This window comes from Aquarana catesbeiana, linkage group LG09, assembly GCF_042186555.1.
Source record: "Aquarana catesbeiana isolate 2022-GZ linkage group LG09, ASM4218655v1, whole genome shotgun sequence".
Taxonomy (NCBI): Eukaryota; Metazoa; Chordata; class Amphibia; order Anura; family Ranidae; genus Aquarana; species Aquarana catesbeiana.
This window is the reverse complement of record NC_133332.1, coordinates 202,990,180-203,005,582: the sequence shown is the minus strand read 5'-3', so window position 1 is coordinate 203,005,582 and position 15,403 is coordinate 202,990,180. Positions and strand designations below refer to the sequence as shown.

The window sequence follows — 15,403 nt, the reverse complement described above, 5'->3', positions numbered from 1 at the left end:
GAGCCAGAAGAGTGGTGGATAACACGTTTGGAATCATGGCCAGCCGGTTCCGCCTATTTCTTACACTCATACACATGGCGGAGTATAAACTGAATCATATCATCCTGGCGTGCTGTGTTCTCCACAACTTTTTAAGGTGAAATTCTGCCAACTATGCTGCCTCAGTTGGGCCTGAGGCCGGAATTCAAGTAAATGAACCAACCCTGATGGTGCTTGAAAGTGGCCGTCCTGGCTTGCCCCCCCTGAGAGCCCGCAAGGTCCATCTTAGATACCTTGATTACTTTGCGGGTAGGGGGGCCATCAATATGCCAGACAATGTCTGATACATTTTTAAAATAAAAAAAAAACATTTTAACTACTAAAATCTTTGCTGACATTTACTGCTTGTGTTTCTTTTAGCTGACCCTGACAGAAATGTGGGGAGTCCTGAAAATGTTGTGATTGTGTAACTTTAAAAAGCACTGTTGGGTGTTATTTACTAAAGAAAAATACACTTTGCACTACAAGTGCACTTGAGCCAGCACTGAAACTGCACTTGTAGTGCAAAGTGGATTTGCCCTTAGGAAATAACCCCCATTGTCACTGAAAACACCAATTTTACCTTAACAAAATTTTAGGAGCATTGAAACCATAATCCACACATTCTTGAGTATCAATCTTTTTTTAATACCAGCACAATCACATGAGCATTTCTAAAAGGTTTTTAAAACAAACCAACATGTTTGTTGTATAACAATTTTTTTGGGTCACATTAAGTAGAAATGTCCTTTTAAGGTAAACAGGCATGTTTCAAACAAACAAGAAATACACAAATCTGGAACTTACAAAGTTCAACTTTTGTATAAATTGAAGGCAATATCAGACATGAGTATTTATAAACTGTGTTTGATATTGCGTTCAGATGGAGTGAAGTCACCCCTGGAAAAGCCAAATTTTGAAGATGCACACAAATTCCTGAATGTCAACATGTGCTAGCTGCCATCATGGGGGATCAAGGGACGTGTTTTGTGGGTGCAACCCCTTCCTCTCAGCTACTTTATTATTGAGGAAGGAGTTGCACCCACAAAACGCCTACATTGATCTCCCGTGATGGCAGATAGCACATGTTGATACACCTGTTGTGACAATTTCCACCACGTCTCCCTCGTCCTCCTGTTGGCTTTGGGGGATTTCACCTTCTTCATGAAGTGGGGGGTCTGTTGTCTCTTCTGCTGAGTGGTGTCCTCCGAGTCTTTTCTCCCCTATGTAAAAAAAAAAAAATAGGTATACTTAGCACACAGATATTTGATGACAGAAATAGGAATATGAAACATTGCTTGGAAGTGGGGTACAATTGTCTGTTATGGCAGAGTTCCAAGATGAAGAAATATTTTTTTCCTTTGTCAAGCTTGAATACTTACCTGTTTTGTAAGATTTAGATTTTGGCCTATACTGCTTCTAGATTGAGGCCTGTATTTAGACAAGTTTATAAGACTTTAGGCTGACATTAGGGTTTGTCTGGTGTTGTGTCTTGCAGTAAAAATGGAACTAGTCAACGATCAGGACTTTATGCCAATCTTCATAGATATGTTCAGGGAGCGGCCTTGTCTGTGGCAGGTAAACCACCCCGAATATAAGAACCAAACAAAGAGGAAGGCAGCGCTGGATAATTTGCTGCAATTTGTGAAGCTGGTGATCCCCACGGCAGACATCACCTATTTGAAGATCCTAATTGGTGGCATGAGGAGCACTTATCTAAGGGAGTCTAAGAAGGTCCAGGATTCCCACAGATCAGGAGCAGCAGATGACATTTAGGTCCCCAGGCTGTGGTACTATGACAGGCTGCATTTTCTGTCAGGTCAGACTGAACCCAGGCCAGCACGCTCCACTTTTCCTTCCACGCTTCCTCCCCCTCCAGCTGAGGCTTCTGATGTCCAACCTGGGCCTTCCAGGCAGCAACATGTGGAGGAGCCCAGCTTGAGTCAGGTATAGCATTCTTCAAAATATTTATGGTTGTCCAATCAATATTAAATAGATGTTAGTTTGGAGTACTAATTTATGATTGTGATTGATGAACCAAAAACTAAAACCATGTCCCTTTTTCATACACAGGGAAGTCTCAGCCAGGAGGTGGCCGGGCCAAGCAGGCTGCCCGATACCCAGGTCCCTCCCCTCCGCCTTCAAAGAAAAAGTGGCAGAAAGAGGAATAACCTGGAAGAGGCTGCAATAGGCCTATTTTGGAAGGCTACGGAGACCCTCTGAAACTCCACAGTGTGGAAGATGATTTTGCAGAGCTAACTGCATGCAAAATGATGCAGATGGAGGAGGGCCAACGACTCTTATGTGAGTTTGTAATTTTAGAAGCTCTAAATAAGGGGTTGAGGGGCCAACTCACATGTGAAACCCACATTTGTCAGCTCACCCATGGTCCTCCTCCTCCAGGTCCTCCTCCTCCTCCAGGTCCTACTCCTCCTCCTGCCACACCTCCAACACCAGAGCCACAGCCGGGAAGGAAGCGTCTAAGGAAGACCAGAGAGTGATGACCTGGGTTCAGTCTGGTCTGGCAAAAGATTCAGGCTCTTGTATGACCACAGCCTTGGAACATACATGTCATCTGATGCTTTTATGATCTCTGGGACTTCTGGACCAGATTGTACTCCCCTTAGATATGGACTCCTCAGGCCACCAATTTTGCTGTAAAATAATTGATGTCTGCCCTGGGGGTCAAAGGCTTTGCCAATTTCTGATGTTTATCCAGTGTTGCCTTCCTCTTTGTTTGGTTCTGAGCCCTTAATAAAGGATTTTTTGTTTCAATTATACTCGCCTATGTGTGTTTTCCTTCAAAAAGGACAGTTTGTTTGTGAGGAGGCAGGTACATTTCAAAAATACAATGTGAAATTAACAAGAGACACCAACACCAAGCAATCTCCTTGAGATTAAATAATACAAGAGTTTATGGTGTTGTGGTAACTTGGCACACAAAACACACCCAAAAATATTCTGGAGTAAAAAAAAAAAAAAAAAACACAATCAGGCTTGAAAAAAATACAAACCCCCCCCCCCCCCAAAAAAAAAAAAAAAACATATATCTTTTTTGACAGATGTGACAAATCAAAATATATTGATGAAATCATGTTAAATAAAAAAAGAAAAAAGTTTGTGAGAAGTCTGTGTGAATATCAGCAGCAAAACTAATTAATTCTTCTAGCATTATAAAGAAGAAGAGAGTGCGCTGCATTAAACAATTTTAAACATTGCAGCCTGATGAAAGTGCTATATCCATTCCGAACGCTAATTTTACCAGTCGAGCTGTTCCATCTCGGAATTTCTTCTGAGCATGCGTGGCACTTTGTGCGTCGGAATTGTCCACACACACGGTTGGAATTGACGCAATCGGATTTTGTTGTCGGAAAATTTTATAGCCTGCTCTCAAACTTTGTGTGTTTGAAAATCCGATGGAAAATGTCCGATGGAGCCCACACACGGTCGGAATTTCTGACAACACGCTCCGATCGCACATTTTCCGTCGACAAATCCGACCGTGTGTACAGGGCATAAGAATCATTTACCACTACTCTCTGAATACAGTGTTTTAGACCGTTTTCTATCCATTTACAAACTGATCTTTCCAAGCCTGTAGACCAGTGGTCATCAACCCTGTCCTCAGAGCCCACTAACAGGCCAGAATTTATGTATTACCTTGGGGAGATGCAGACTAGAATACTGCAATCACTGAGCAGCAAATGATATCACCTGTGATGTATTTCAGTTGTCTTGCAAACCTGGCCTGTTAGTGGGCCCTGAGGACAGGATTTATGACTATTGCTGTAGACTTTACCTTTACACATTAGCTGTGTGTGGAGAACTGTGTCAAATGCTTTTGCAAATTCCAAGTATACCACATCCACAGCCACCCCTCTGTCCAAGGTTTTACTTACCTCCTTATAAAAAGATATTCGATTTGTCTGACAACTTCTGTCTTTCATGAATCCATGCTGTCTGTTGCTTTAAAATATTTTTTTTTTTCCAGCAAGAACTCATCTATGTGGTATTTTATTAAACTTTCCAGTATTTTCCCAACTATAGAAGTTAAACTAACAGGTCTATAGATACTTGGTAAAGACTTTGGACCCTTTTTAAATACAGGCTCCACGTTGGCCTTATGCCAATCCAGCGGGACTATTCCAGTTATTAAAGCGTCCCTAAAAATTTGAAGCAATGGCTTTGAAATGACAGAGCTAAATTCTTTTAGGATCCATGGGTGGATACCATCTGGAACAGGTGCTTTATCCACTTTTTTTCTGTTTAAATATTCCTGGACCATATCACTTTTGAGCCATTGTGGATCGTTTGGGGCTTTGTCAATACCGTCTCCATTATGGCCATGAGCTCCGTCATGCTCCTTTTGTATACACAGATCTGAAGAATGTGCCTTCTCTTTGTCCCCCGTCACCCACTCTAAATTATTTTGTAAAGGACCTACATGTTCAGACCTGACCTTTTTTACTATTAACATATTTGAAGAATTTTTGGGGGTTCGTCCTATTATCTTTTGCAATCTGTCATTTTGAATTTCTGCGTCCTCAATTTCCTTTTAACAAATTCAGTTATATTCTTTGTAGATTTAAATGATGATAATGTTCCTTCATTTTTATATTTTTAAAAGCTCTTTTTTAATTATTTTATAGTTTGTTTTTTTTAACTTCGGGCGTTATCCTTTTAAACTTATTGCCCATGAGAATCTACTTTGCAGTGAGTTCACATACAGTCTTTTTGAAGAATTCCCTTTTCTGTTCTGTGTTCATTGATGCCAATATTCCCTCACAGGGAGCAGCCCTCATCCTTGGAAAATTTGCTCTCATAAAAGGTAAGTGTTTATATATTTCTAGTATGAGCTTATATGTTACTTATAGCTAATATTAAATGAAATCATGTTTATGGTCACTGCTACCCAGATGTTCTTTTATATAAACATTCCAAGTTGGGGCCTCAATGAATTGTACTATAATAATCACCACTGGGTTTTTTATTTTTCTCTAAACAAACGAAAAAAGACAGAAAATTAAAAAAAAAAAAAACTTTTTCATAGTTATAAATTTTGCAAACGGGTAATTTTTCTCCTTCACTGATGTACCCTGATTAGGCTGCACTGATGGGCATTAATGATGTGGCACTGTTGGGAACTGATGAGGCGGCACTGGTGGGCACTGATGAGGCAGCACTAATGTGCTCTAAAAGGTGGCATTGATGGGTGACACTGATGACGAGGCACTGCTTGGCAGCACTGATGGGCACTGTTGAGACTTCACTGATAACCAGGACACTGATAATAAGTGGTGATGTCCCTTTAACACAAGCCAGTTATCAGCTTTCTTTTTCTCTCCTCATGTTGTCAGCGTGAGGAAAGAAAAGCCGATAACCGGCTTCTGTTGACATCCGTGATCAGCTGTCATTTGCTGTAAGCTGATCCCGTGGTAAAAGGGCTGCTGTGATGGCCCTTTACCCCGATTTGTGATCAACTGAGTCAGAAGGACTTGGGGATCACAGAGGATGCTGCAGGGGGCACGCAGGAAGTGCGATCACTGGAGGACATCCATGTACGCCCTCCCGGCAAAGTAAGCCCGCGCTGTAGCTGTTAATCACTTTGTGTTTCTCGGCAGAGACAGCTCCCCGCCCTCTCCTGAGAGAACACAATAGTTCCACAGGAGGGATTAACTGACTGTGTTCATGGGGGAATTGAGCAATTTTCTTTCCCGCAACCCATTATTGCAGGAATGAAAAATCACACCATCTGTGACCGGCTTAAAGCGGAGCTCCACCCTAAAGGGGAAGTTTTGCTTTAAGGACTCGTCCCCCGTTCCTCTTGAAGAATTGGCACTTTTGAGGTGCAGGTACCCAATTTTGACAGGTACCCCCTTCCACTTCAGCTCTGACCGCCAGGTCCCAAGATCCGCTGCTGTCCAGGAGATTAATTCTTGCTCTGCTAACAGGAGGTGATATAATTTTCCAAGTACTGGTCACTAGGGGGAAAAGGTTTAATCCACAGTTCCGCTGTAAGTGTCCCTGAATTTATTACATATAGCCGGAACCTGGGCACATACTGTATGTATTTTGTTGGGGTTTTTTTTTGTTTGTCCTACCTAAACACACTGGCACTAAATATAAAACCTTTTTTTTTTTTCTTACTAATACTGTAACACACTAACACTAACTGCGACTTGCACTGCCACAAAGTGACATGGACACTAACTGACACATATACCGACACTAACTAACACAGAGGATAAAAATTCTAGAGGCATATGGATTTTCTTTGTACCATCAAGGATATTACAAACAGGTATAATTTTAGAAATAAAAATTCTTTATTACAAATCTCATTATTAAAACATCCTAAAAGACTAACAAAGTCCACCCATTAGAAATTAGTAAATAGTCTGCCAACCTCAACATGTTTTGCTGATTTCCTGCTTCTTCAGGAGTACTAAAGGGAGTGTAATTTCTGAAAAAGATCAAAAATAAACAATAATATAAGTTTCAAAATTAACATTCCAAGTACAACACAGAACTGCTGGGATAAGTGAAAGAAAAACACTGTCAGGAATCACCAGCTGGGATTACCAGATATATGTAGCTACGCCAAGAAACTGGGACCAGACCATATGTATATATCTTTAACTGCTTGCCAACTGCCCACATACATTTACTGCAGGTTGGTGGTTCCTGTGCGCAGAATCACGTACAGTTAAGTGATTCTGCACTTCCGGGTCTGAGGAGCGCATGCGTGCCGCCGGCGACACGCTCCTGTTGAACGTTCCAGAGAGAAACAGAGTGGTGGCCTGCCTATGTAAACAAGGCAGATCACCGTTCTTTGACAAGAAAAGATAGAAATCCTGTGTTTCTGCTTAGCAGGAACACAGATTTCTGTCTTCCCACAGTTAAAGCACCCCCCACACAGTTAGCAAGCACTCCCTAGGGACACATTTAACCCTTTGATTGCCCCTGATGTTAACCCCTTACTTACCAGTGTCATTAGTACAGTGACAGTGCATATTTTTTTAGCACTGATCACTGTATTGGTGTCACTGGTCCCCAAAAAAGTGTCTGATTTGTCCGCCGCAATGTTGCAGTCCTTCTATGAGTCGCTGATCACCGCTATTACTAGTAAAAAAATAAAAATAAAAATTCCATAAAAATATCCCATAGTTTGTAGACGCTATAACTTTTGCGAAAACCAATCAATATATGCTTATTGGGAATTTTTTGTACCAAAACATGTAGCAGAATACATATTGGCCTAAATGTATGAAGACATTTGATTTTTTTAATATATATTTTTTTATTGGGTATGTTTAATAGCAGAAACTATAAAAAAAAATTTTTTTCCAAAAGTGTGAGATTTTTTTTTTTTGTTTATAACGCAAAAAATGAAAACCATGATCAAATACCACCAAAAGAAAGCTCTATTTGTGGGAAAGAAAGGACAATCCATTTTATTTGGCTACAGCGTCGCACAACCGCGCAATTGTCAGTTAAAGTAACCCAGTGCCGTATCGTAGTGAGGTTTATTTACAACAGCAAACACAAGTCCCAGTGACAAAATACCTATGTAGCGCTACCACCGCAGGAGCTGCTTGAATTTTTGTGATTAATCAGCAGCCAGTTTGCCAGGGGTGTGTGTGTGGGTGTGTGCGTGCGTACGTGCGTGTGTGTTTTGTGTGTGTGTAGGGCCGATCCTAGGGTCACCGGCGCCTGGGTGCAGAAATATTTCTGGCGCCCCCACATGGGCGTGGTCATCTTACCAACTCCTCCCCTTTACAAATGTTTCTATGGCAATGACTCAAACACAGAGATGCTCCCCTAAGAAGTCTTTGTTACCCTAGGATCCTCCCATGATCTTTTAACAATAAAAAAAAATACAGGAAGAGCGTACACTAATGAGACCTGGAGGGGAGTCTCTCTGATGCACACAAAGAGGGCTTCTGTTAGAGAGTCTGTTAGAACCCCCAGACATAGTACAGGAGATGATCAGAGGCTGCAGACATAGTACAGGAGATGATCAGAGGCTGCAGACATAGTACAGGAGATGATCAGAGACTGCAGACATAGTACAGGAGATGATCAGAGACTGCAGACCTAATACAAGAGATGATCAGAGACTGCAGACATAATACAGGAGATGATCAGAGACTGCAGACATGATACAGGAGATGATCAGAGACTGCAGACATGATACAGGAGATGATCAGAGACTGCAGACATAGTACAGGAGATGATCAGAGACTGCAGACATAGTACAGGAGATGGTCACAGACTGCAGACATAGTACAGGAGATGATCAGAGACTGCAGACATAATACAGGAGATGGTCACAGACTGCAGACATAGTGCAGGAGATAATCAGAGACTGCAGACATAGTACAGGAGATGGTCAGAGACTGCAGACATAATACAGGAGATGATCAGAGACTGCAGACATAATACAGGAGATGATCAGAGACTGCAGACATAGCACAGGAGATGGTCAGAGACTGCAGACATAGTACAGGAGATGGTCAGAGACTGCAGACATAGTACAGGAGACGGTCAGAGACTGCAGACATAGTACAGGAGACGGTCAGAGACTGCAGACATAGTACAGGAGACGATCAGAGACTGCAGACATAGTACAGGAGATGATCAGAGACTGCAGACATAGTACAGGAGATGCTCAGAGACTGCAGACATAGTACAGGAGATGCTCAGAGACTACAGACATAGTACAGGAGATGCTCAGAGACTACAGACATAGTACAGGAGATGCTCAGAGACTGCAGACATACTACAGGAGATGCTCAGAGACTGCAGACATACTACAGGAGATGGTCAGAGACTGCAGACATAGTACATATTGGCCGATCGGCCCTCTCACCTGACCCAGCGATACAGCAACGGTTCCTCTGATCAGGAGTCAGCTCACTCTGAATTGCCCATGGTGACTCCGCTGTATTCCTGCAATGACTCCATTCCTTTCAATGCCAGGGATGGCGCTAGGCTGTGTGGCTTTCCCTCTGGCGGCGCAGGGCAGCAGGGTTCTCTCTCTGATGGTGTTTTCTCAGCACTGTCCTCTCCCTCTGGAGTCCTGGGTGTACTTCCCTAAAAACTTTCCCAGGCTCCTGGCTCTCTCTCTTTCCCATTCAGCTGAGCATGCTGTGTGGGCTGCAGTTTCCGTGTTACAGTGGGGCTGCCAGTTCTCGTGACTATATGTCCCACAATCCTCTTCTCTGCTCCTTTTTCAATTCTGTTTCCTCCCTGGTTGACATGAAGGCGGGGGAAGAAACATAGTAGGCAGCTGTGCTGGCAAGCACCGCTCACTAGTACAGCAGCACGCAGCAGGAGAGGGAGGGGGGAAAGGAGAGGGAGGGGGGAAAGGAGAGGGAGGGGTAAAGGAGAGGGAGGGGGAAAGGAGAGGGAGGGGGGAAAGGAGAGCCCGCAGCTGCATTGGCTTCACTAGGGTTAGGGTCACCCCCCTTCCACCAACTATAGTTGCCCCTCAATACAGACCCCCCTCCACTACATATAGACCCCCCTCCGTCAGTGCAGAACCCGCACTAAGTATAAACCCCTCCCTCAGTACAGACCTTACTCAGTACAGACCCCTCCAGGTAACCCCCCCTCCATTAGTACAGACCCTCCCAGGACAGATCTCCCTCTCCATTAGTACAGACCCCCCACAGGACAAACCACCCCTCCATTAGTACAGACCTCCCCAGGACAGACCCCCCCATTAGTACAGACCCCACCTCCATTAGTACAGACCCCCCCATTAGTACAGACCCCCCAGGACAGAACCCCCTCCATTAGTAGAGACCCCCGTATTAGTACAGACCCCCTCTCCATTAGTACAGACCCCCTCTCCATTAGTACAGACCCCCCCTCCATTAGTACAGACCCCATTAGTACAGACCCCCTCTGCATTAGTACAGACCCCCCTCCATTAGTACAGACCCCCCTCCATTAGTACAGAACCCCCCTCCATTAGTACAGACCCCCCTCCATTAGTACTGACCCCCCTCCATTAGTACTGACCCCCCCTCCATTAGTACAGACCCCCTCTCCATTAGTACAGACCCCCCTCCATTAGTACAGACCCCCCAGGACAGATCCCCCTCCATTAGTACAGACCCCCAGGACAGACCCCCTCTCTATTAGTACAGACCACCCCTCCATTAGTACAGACCCCCCCATTAGTACAGACCTCCCAGGACAGACCCCCCCATTAGTACAGACCCCCCTCTCCATTAGTACAGACCCCCTCTTCATTAGTACAGACCCCCCAGGACAGACCCCCCTCCATTAGTACAGAACCCCCCCATTAGTACAGACCCCCCCTCTCCATTAGTACAGACCCCATTAGTACAGACCCCCCCATTAGTACAGCCCCCTCCCATTATTAGTACAGCCCCCCTCCATTAGTACAGCCCCCCTCCATTAGTACAGCCCCCCTCCATTAGTACAGACCCCCCTCCATTAGTATAGATCCCCTCCATTAGTACAGACCCCCTCTCCATTAATACAGACCCCCCTCCATTAGTACAGACCCCCCTCCATTAGTACAGACCCCCCAGGACAGATCCCCCTCCATTAGTACAGACCCCCAGGACAGACCCCCCTCTCAATTAGTACAGACCCCCCTCCATTAGTACAGACCCCCCCATTAGTACAGACCCCCCTCTCCATTAGTACAGACCCCCTCTTCATTAGTACAGACCCCCCCTCCATTAGTACAGACCCCCCTCCATTAGTACAGAACCCCCCCATTAGTACAGACCCCCCCTCCATTAGTACAGACCCCATTAGTACAGACCCCCTCTCCATTAGTACAGCCCCCTCCCATTATTAGTACAGCCCCCTCCCATTATTAGTACAGCCCCCCCATTAGTACAGCCCCCCTCCATTAGTACAGCCCCCCTCCATTAGGGTACATATATACACCCGGGCATCAGCTGAAGAGGAGAGAACAGTGTGCAGCCAGCCGCGCCGCCCGGGTGGAGAGCAGAGCAGTTTAAAGCAGGCAGGAGTGGGAGACACAGAGGAGAATGTGTCAGGCACGGACCGCTCCTCCGCTCCCCCCCGCGCGACATCACTGTGAGGCTGGTCTCTCTCCATACAGAGACCAGCCGCTCTTCCTCCGATGTCTCTCTTTCTCTGACAGGAGGAGGGAGGGGCTTGAGCAGCACACACAGCGGCGGTGGCGCCTTTCTTCTTTTAACACCGGCGGAGAGCGCCGCCGCCGGACACAATCAAGAGGAGGAGGGAAGGGAGCACTCTGGCGCTTCAGCGCCCCCACCTCTCTGGCGCCTGGGTGCAATGCACCCCGTGCACCCCGTCTAGGATCGGCCCTGTGTGTGTGCGCATCAGTTTGCCAGGTGCACACACTCTTACGCTCGTAGTCTCCAATGACCAGTCTAGGGGATTTGGTTTTTGTATTTTATTTGGATAATTTGGATTGGAGAAGGGATTTAGTAGGATACTCCAAATTAACTATTCACAGGTCAGGACAACTCTTTCACTAGAACTGTGTAGCAGATTATCAGTAAGACCATAAAGCAGCAGTATGGTATGAGCAAGTCCCTTTGTGGCAGAATGAACTTCATTCTGAGCCCGAGCATAAGTGCAGGGAGGAGATGGATCAGGAGCTCTATTAGCATAGGCCTCACAGAATCCTAAATTCTTGGCACACCGTATGAGGGCAGCCTCTTCCTCACCATCCTTATTGTGCAGGTCAGAGTATGGAGTATGGAGATTCCTCTGCGATCCCTTCCTCTATGGACCCAAAGCGTCATTCAAAACTGGGCGACCCCACATTATGATCCCCGGCCCCTCCTCACCTGAGGAACTTATAGGCTCTGGCCTCTGGATCCTCTGGGTCCCCGTGGCCCCTTTAAGAGTTGGACGATGACTTGCTGCGACTACAGCCAATGACTGAAAAAACTTTCCAACAGATGGGAGCAGTGACCATAACCAAAGCTTGGCTACATCAGGGAGGGGAAAGGCTGGGCACAGATCCAGGAAGCACGATCACTATGTGATCAGAGTGGAAGATGGCACACGCTCCGACAGGAAAATGTCGGCAAAGCCTTATGGATCAAACGCATCAGAGCAGGGGATGTGATGAGTATCACAGCAGGTGCCATGGGTTGAGCGGTATACGATTACATGTTTCGGGGTTTAACCCCTTCCTCAGATAACATGCGTTAAACCCTGAAACATGTAATCGTATACCGCTCAAGCTCCGGTCACATAGTGATCGTGCTTCCTGGATCTGTGACCAGCCTTTCCTCTCCCTGATGTAGCCCGGCTTTGGGTACGGTCACCGCTCCCAGCTGTTGGAAAGTTTTTTCAGGCTTCTCATTATTGGTCTGCAGCCCCCTCTGTCCACAGCCCTCACGGAAGCGGGACAGCCATTTCTTTTTCATACATCATGGGACACAGAGTTAGGCTAATATTCATTACCTACTGGGTTATACTTCATCTCCAGGTGAATAGACACTGGTAGACCAAAGGTCTTTAGAGAGGAAGTGATCCCCTATATAACCCCTCCTATACAGGAAGTACTCCAGTTTTTTACCAGTGTCTGCAAGGTGGATGGCTCTCTGAGCTCCAGGTCTCTAGTCCCACAAACGGTTCTTAAAACAATCAAGGGACTGACCGATCGGATCCATTTGACACAGGCTCTATATGCTTAGATAAATGGTACCTGAACCTCGCAAAGAAGACTCAAGATCCTGCAAGGTTTTGCCTGTAATGCGACCTCCGGGCGCTGGACCCTGCGAAGTGGAATCATAGACACCACAGCGCTAAGGCATTCCTGCAGGGTGCTGTTCAGGCCCAAGGGAGTGGACCCTAAACATGAAAAGGGTACCCAGTCCTTGAAGGTCCTCAAGTGACACGAACCCTCTGTAATGGGTGGACATTGGGCTCTTAGTTTACTAAGCTGCCCTGCGCCTGGATGGGTAAGTGAAACCCCTTTAATTACTTATTGTGGGGTGTCCCAGTGATTGTAGCAATCAATAAAGCTAGCTAGAGGCTGGACACCTGTGTGCGGTGACCATACAGGGGAGTTTTGGGCTAGCTGTGGGTGTTTGCAAAGTGTACCTTTTTGCTTGTGTCTGGCTGTTTTTTACCTGTATGATGGCGCATGACGGTGCGCCATGTCACCTTGGTTAGCCATGGCGCATGTGCATTCGCAAAAGCGCCACTGTGCTCAGCAGTTTGTTTGGCGGCCATGGCGCACGCGGCTTTGCCGCACATGCGTCATAGCCTTTATGTGGGAGCACGAAGATTTGCATCATACGCGAATACAGCCACGCCCATTCTCTGGGACCGTGCACGTCCATGCGCACGCATGCATAGAATGTTCCGGCGCACAGCCAGCTTATTTAAGTTGTGTATGCCAAATGTGGTGCTTCTAGAATGCAGCTGTGGAACCAGCTCTGAACCAGGCATTTGCAGCATTTCAGTTCTCCTTACCCGAGTCACGTGAGTCACCAGATGTTGCTTGGCAGGGTAAAGGTGCTTAGCAGGATTGTTGCATAGGGGCTTGGTGAGCCCTATTAAAGGGTCTCCCCTTTAAAGGTGTGTTAATACTACACCCAGCTACTCTCTTTTTATGGCTAGTAAATGTCTTCAAAAAAGAGGAGTGGGACTAACACTACAGGGAAGGGCACACCTATGTCATCAGTAGTTCCTGATGAACCTAGTCATATCACTAGTGTTGTATCCCCTGAAAGACCAGAGGCTTCCGGGCACTCTGAGCCGCTGCGCCTATCTGGTATTGTGCCTACAGTAAACACTGCTGCTTCACCCTTTATCACCAAGGATGAATTGTCCTAGCCGGGTTAGAGCACAGGATTGCTGGCATGATTGCCTCTATCCCACAGGGTGGCAAGAAGCATGACAGATCCCCCCTCCCTGAAGCCTCCTAGTTTGGAGCAGGAATGGGTTGAGGATGGGGAAGAGCTAAAAGCTCAGGATTCTGTGGAGGGCCTGGCGGATGAGTCTGCTTCCAAGCAATCTGACCAAGAAGATATCCAGTTGATGTCTGCCTCTGAGTCGCAGAGGCTTTTGATCCTGACTCTTACCGAAATGGTTTATTCTGCCTTTAAGTTGCCTCTTGCAGAGGTTACTGAGCCCCCCTGGTCCTTGTTGGGGTCCCTAAGGCCTCTTCAGGCCACACAGACTTTTCCCTTACACCCTCTGTTGTAACAGGCAGTGTATGCTGTTTGGGAACATCCTGACAGGATTTTTGTTCCGCCCAAGAGGTTTTCCCTTTTATATCCCACGGATGAAAAGTTCATTGAGAAGTGGAGCATGCCAGCCGTAGATGCAGAAGTCTCTTCCTTTAAACAAGAACTTAACTTGTCCGGTAGATAACGCACAGGGCTTGAAAGACCCTGTTGACAAGAAATTGTAGTCATTATTAAAAGCTTCCTTTTCTTTGGCCAGTTCAGGTATTCAGCCAGCTGTTGCAGCAATTGATATCTGCCAGTCCGCAAGGGATCAGGTCAGATGGCCTGACAGGCCTAACCGGGAGGATGAGCTGACTGAAAATAAGACAGATATTCCTCGAGCACTGTGTTTTGCTGTTGACACCTTTAAAGGATTCAATACAGCAGGTTTCTTGTTTGGCTCTCTTGTCTGCACATATGTGCAGACCTTTGTGGCTTAAGAACTGGTCAGCTGAGCTTCCTTGAAAAAAAGTTATTGGCAGGTTTCCCCTGTCATGGGGAACGTTTATTTGGACAAATATATCCAAAAGATTTCCAGAGGGAAGAGTTCTCTACTTCCTGTGAAGAAAAGCACCAGGCATCCTAAATTTAAAGCTTCAGGGACTGCTTCCTCAAGTGTCTCAGCGCCAAGGCAGTTTCGCCTCCAACAGGGTGCTAGAGCCAGGGGCTGTCAGAAACCATGAAATCAGACCAAGACAGAAGTACAGTTAAATCACACTTGTTTAATAATAAAAGTAAATAGAACAAACGTAGTCAAAACATAGCCAGAGTTCAGAAACCACAACGGATAATCAGACAAGCCAAACATCAGGGAGCTGGAGATGAGCGAGTAAAACAGCAAGTAGGATCTGAAGCCAGAAGGGATGTCAGCCAAGCAAGTCATTTAACAGTAAAGCAGGAGAGCATCTCTGTGATGTTGACTAAGGCGAATGCAGAGATCCTCTGGGCAGGACGGCTTAAGTAGGCAGGACTGATGAGCAGGATATCATCAACAGCTGGGTACCTGTGGAGAGATAGGAGCTGGAAATTAGCCGACAGCTGAGTGGCCAGCTCAGAGAAGGAAGGGCTCAGCCCAGCCCTGACAAGGGCAAGCCACAAGGCCAGGGCTAGAAAAAGCCCTGGGTCCAAAACTCTTCTAAACCCAGCACCAAGCC

General features: G+C 46.1%; 1 long non-coding RNA gene across 1 annotated transcript in view; it reads right to left on the bottom strand.

Annotated features, from left to right (window-relative positions):
* Nucleotides 1-686: 686 nt before the first annotated feature.
* LOC141108212 (uncharacterized) overlaps nucleotides 687-15,403 on the bottom strand; it is a 47,968-nt gene continuing 33,251 nt past the window's right edge. The window contains exons 3-4 of the long non-coding RNA XR_012236025.1: nucleotides 6,425-6,481; nucleotides 687-1,241 (exon numbers count right to left, since the gene is read on the bottom strand). This is a non-coding gene — a long non-coding RNA (uncharacterized lncRNA). The remainder of the gene's footprint in view (nucleotides 1,242-6,424; nucleotides 6,482-15,403) is intronic.